This window comes from Aptenodytes forsteri, unplaced genomic scaffold, assembly GCF_000699145.1.
Source record: "Aptenodytes forsteri isolate BGI_AS27 unplaced genomic scaffold, ASM69914v1 Scaffold821, whole genome shotgun sequence".
Lineage (NCBI taxonomy): Eukaryota > Metazoa > Chordata > Aves > Sphenisciformes > Spheniscidae > Aptenodytes > Aptenodytes forsteri.
In genome coordinates this window covers 150415-155669 of record NW_008795630.1, presented here as the reverse complement: position 1 = coordinate 155669, position 5255 = coordinate 150415, and the positions used below count along the sequence as shown (strand labels likewise).

Here is a 5255-nt window from a genome sequence, read left to right as displayed (position 1 = left end):
CTTAAACATTCGTATCTCTTTTGCCAGTAGATCTTTGATCACAGACTCAAACAAGGGTCAGACTATGTCAAGCACTTGGATAAGAAGCTGTCAAATATCATCTAGGCAATACTGAAAATAGAAATAAATGTGATCTGAATGGCCTTAAATTTGGGGAAAGTTAAATTCTTCAGCATTCAACTCTGTATTACAGTCTACTTTTATCTTTGTTTCAGAAGTAATAGGCCCATATGGATGCTACAGGGCACAGTGCCTTAGAGCTTCTGTATTTCAGATGAGAAACATCACCACATCCTATCTGCATTATAGTTATTGAACGTTTCAAGACGATTTTCACAAACATTTGGTATGTTTGCTTTGCTGTACTAAACAAATTCCTCTACTCTTTCTACGCCTATTCTCACAGCAGTTTCAAATGGGAGATGAGATATTTCTAAAATACTTTGCAGCAGATGTTGTAACTCAGGAGTGGGTGAAGTAGGGCCAGGAAAACAAAAGCAGGGAGCTATGAATAGTGAATTGTTTTCCAGGTTTTTCTGTTTATTTGGTGTGCTATGTTATGCAAGAGGCTTATCCTCTGTGCCCCAGCACTGCTAGCTGTTGAAAGGATGTGTTCCCAGAGGACTTCCCAAAGTCTAATTATTTTTTGTCGGAGAAAGCGCTGTGAAACTGATGAAAAATGCCACAGAAGGGTGCAAAGTTTTATTAGTCCTTTAAGGTCTGATCAGAAGGCCACTAAAGTAGAAAAAAGACATTCCTAATGACTTCAGTGGACTTTGAATTGGGCTTTTAGTCAGCCTTCACTCACTGGGTTGCACGCATTTGTCATTTCCTTTGCTGTTTCAGTGTCACTACCTACTTGCAGCAGAGCATTCCCAGTGAAAGCACTAGTACGCCAATCAGCAGGAGTTGTTTTCTTTTACTAGCTATTGAAATTATTTTTTCATTTAACTCAAAAATTACTTTAGATTACATTTTTATATTCCAATAGCACTGAAAAGTCCAAAAAAGATCATGAGCTTGACAGGTTTAGCAGTGTAAAAAATTAAAATGTAAAGGAGTGTATGCTGCAGACATTTACAATCTAACTAACAGACATCTACTGTCACTCTGGTCTGGTTCTACTGCAAAGAGTTAAAGCTTCTGGAGGCTGGTGGGTTTCTTGTTGTGCCATCTGAAGATGAGAGGAAAGAAAAAAAAAACCGGTCACAGCCAGTTAGCCACAGTAGACTGAGTTCTCAGGAGCACATCTGCAAATTAAGCAGATAGATTCCCCTCTATCAGGCTGTCTCTCCATGCCACAAGCCCCCTGTGCTGTCAGAGAAGATTCCTCAAAGTGCTCACATTTGAATCCCAATTACATAGAAAGATTTCGGAGGACGCAAAAAACCCCTATCAGCCAGGTACGTCTAACTTATTGTTTTGCCCAAAGCAAACTTGGTTGATACATTTAGCAAATATTTTGAGAAATACTATATAAAGATTTCCTTCCTTAAGCCTGTTTATGGAGGACTTCAAAGCTCTGTGGGTGTCTGGATGATTTTGATTGTGAAGAATTTGGGAATAGCACTTGCTTTCAGGGGCATGCTTTTTCATTTTGCAAAGGGAGAGCCTGCAGATCAGTCAGAGAAAAAAAATAATATACAATATTGCAAAATAAATTTAATTCTACTGTAGATCTCTGTGTTCATGTGAAGTTAAGAATGACTGCAAACTAATGACAGAATTTAATGGTCAGCAATGAGCATTTACCAACTAAGACTCCATGCTATCCTGCAATCCATTCTCTCAGTGTCCAATCAGTGCTGTTCAAATACCTTATCTTTGTGTAAATGAAAGGTGCTTTGGGTTTGCTATAGTTCATAAGATCAAATCATTCATTATTTGGTAGCGTTCAAATTAATGTGACATTATGAAGAATATGGTATTTTTTAATGTTGACAAATATTAATACGAAAGGTCACACTAAACAACAGTACTGATTATTCATCCTGTTTAAAATGTTTTTGTTGCCTAATCGGGTAACAGGCACAGCACATAGGTGAACAATTACTACATAGGGTCAAAGACAACAATAAGTAGTAAACACAGTTTGGGAGTGACTCAGTACCTAAACATAGTAATCTAGTGACATTTTATAAACCCTAGATTTACTAGGACCTAGGACACAGGACCTATGGGAGACTTGTCACCTTCCACAGCAGAAGCTAGAAGACAAGAAGAATATCCAAAGGCATATGAAATGTCACTTGATGCTTAGGCACCTGAATTCTACCCCTTGTTTCTAAAACACATTCATCCTATACTTCTCAGTGAACGCATAATATAGTTTCTGAAATAATACCCCACATACAAAATTGTAACTATGTCCATCTACTTCCATACTAAGCACATTTCAAATTACATTAGCTAGTGCTTTTAAAAAGCACCTTCTCTCTTCATTTGTCCTTCTGTAAATAAATCTCCCAATAAATCTATCTAAATCTGAATTCCTTGTAATCTCTTCTTGCCATGCAAACAACTATTAACTGAAAAAAACCAGATCAAAATCATGTTTGATTTTAAAATAAAATAGGGGAGAATATTAGTTTTCTTCTTTCTGTTAGCTTAGCTTCTAACTCAGATCTCTACAGTTCACTTCTCAAATACAGGGGTTATAAAAGTAATGCTGAGATTCTCACTTATTTGTATAATCCTTGGAGCTTGATCTTTTATAAAAATACCAAATATGATGAAGCATGACTCAAGTCACCATAACTGGTAATTTTTTATGTAACTCCACCTTTCTCTATTTATCCATCTTTACTTCTCATAGTGTCTTTTCCCCTCTATCTTGTGCTGCACCACAACAAAAGCATTTGTCTGTTTCCCTCCACACTGGCACTAATGCTAATCCGACTCCACAGTGACATGGTTTTGAGCATAAAGCCACAAAAAAACTCTAAACTTTTTGGTTATAAGGTTAGATTTCTACCTTTTGGGCTCCATGAAGCTGCTCAGGGTCAGATGAGCCTTGGCCCAAAGGAATCAGTGGTGTTGGAAAGTTAGAGGTGGAGGTCAGCATAGCCAAAGATCAACCACACTGTATTAACACAGCATAATTAGCATGAAACAACCTGGAAAGCCAAAGCAATTCAAGCAAGTGCCTAAGGAGCTACTTCTGTCAGAGAATCTAGGATAAATATTCTCTCCATTACTTACTGAACTGCTTGCTTATGTAAAGTTCAAGAAATATTAAGGAATGACAAGGAGGAAGCGCGTTTAAGTGTGTTTATTTAACCAGTAAGTTCTATGTGTCTATCAATCTCACTTTTAATCATTTTCATTGGTCTTTTCTCCACTCTGTATCTGCAACAGTCTCTTCAGATAGTACTCTTCAGAACTGAGTACTGCTCGATATTTGGGAAATAGTTTGTGACATTGTGGATACTAATAACTGTCATATTTGGAGATTCTTGAAGTATATGTAAAAATGTAAGATGAATGCCAACGTTTCAATTAAATTGTTGGCCATTTTTAATACTCGTTAGACTTCAAATATAAACCAGCAGTCAAATGTAGAACACTACTGTTACAAAATACAGAACACTAACTTACAGATGTGCTTGTGGCATCTTCAGTATGGAAGACATATTACTTTTCTAAAGATCCTGTAAAAACAAAGAAGCTAAGTAACCACACAATATGAAAGAAGAGACAAAGGAAATCTAACCCAGTAAACCCAACTTAGTGCAAGCTCCTCTAACAACACCATTTTTGAATGGCTATAAGAAACAAGCAGCAGAGATTCCTGTTTAGCATCTCACCTGAAGGTAAATAACTTGGCAAATCTTTCTTCACGCAAATAATAACAAAACCTGCTGTGTATACTGACATGCTCAGAACAGGGTTCACTAATTTAATTAACTCGTAACTGAATTTCACCTACAGTGCAGTACTTCTGAAAAGGAATCTAAATGTAGAAAAAACTACCACTTTCAGGGCAGAGGCATTAGGACTGGCTGAAGAGTGAACAGAACTTGACCATGATCTTTGGATGATTCCACAACGTGCAAAAAGATAAGACAGATTCTATGGATTATTTTTAAAATAGACTCAGTAGTGGCTATGCCTACTCTGTCTTTGTGCTCTGGCCTAAGCACATCTGACCAGGCTCATCTACCTTTGAAAGCTTTTAATGGCAGATCCATATTTTAGCACAGCAGTTTGTGTACCAGGAAGTGGAGCGGGCAGGCAGTACAGGAATGTGGTACAACAGTTCCTACTGTGCATGAGAACATGCGCTGATGACAATTTGATGCAGTCAGTGCCATCCATTCCTATGATTTTACAGTAACTCTCACTGTACACGTTGTTCCAGAGTCCCCAGATTTAAAATGTCACACATTTTAAAATGTAGAGGGGTTGGGTTTTTTTTCCAAATATTGTATTTGAAAGCCAGTTCACATTTTTAAACTCTAAGGATTTGGCAAAGGCTGGGAGAGAGAACTTGGACATTTACTAAAAGGCACAACTCTGCTGTCACCAAAGGACAGTGCCAATGAACCGGGCAGTTGTTTACCTCTCTGGTGTCTGTGCTCTCCAAAGCTCCTTCAGTGTTATTATCCAGGCTGACTACATAAACTCTTTTAGATTTTTGAACAGGTAAAAAAAGTAAAAGATACCCCTTGACACCTACTCATGAAAGCATGAACAAACAGCAAACATCAAAGATAAAGAACTTGATCACACTATGAAAACACCTGGCAGTAAGACTCCCAGGCCACACAGTTACCCTGAGCAGGCTGTTCAGCACAAGTGTGCGAGATTCACCCCGGCACCAACAAGCTTCTACCTCTGCCGCTTCAGCGATACCTGCGTGGTTAGAAATATAGCTGGCATCAACTGCTCCTAAATGTCTTTGACAAATCTTGATGTTTCCCTTGTAAACCTGCAAAATGTTCAACTGAAGTTTGCACTCAGCGTGTGTACATTACACACTTCAGCTCACTGACTGTGGAGCACGACGGCATGTTCCCGGCCAGAGGCCGGGCTCAGGGGCCTGGATGGGAGGGGAGCTCCCCACCCTTGCCACAAGCGGGGTGCCGGTAAAGGGGAGCAGGCGAGCCCTCAGCCGCGCGGGCCCAGGGACGGAACGAGGCGCAAGCAGGTGACCGCCCCCCGGCAGGCCCCGAGGGGCCGGGGCCGTGCCACCCGCGCCCCATCTCTGCAGATCCCGCGCTGCCTGCTGAGGCGGCCGGCGGCAGCCGGGCGGC

The 5255-nt window shown here is 40.0% G+C and overlaps 1 protein-coding gene across 1 annotated transcript in view; it reads left to right on the top strand.

Moving 5' to 3' along the window:
- Window positions 1-1241: 1241 nt before the first annotated feature.
- Window positions 1242-5255, top strand: part of RAG2 (recombination activating 2) — a 6458-nt gene continuing 2444 nt past the window's right edge. Inside the window, exon 1 of the mRNA XM_009282458.2 lies at window positions 1242-1403. The gene's annotated coding sequence lies outside the window, so the exon portion shown is untranslated. The remainder of the gene's footprint in view (window positions 1404-5255) is intronic.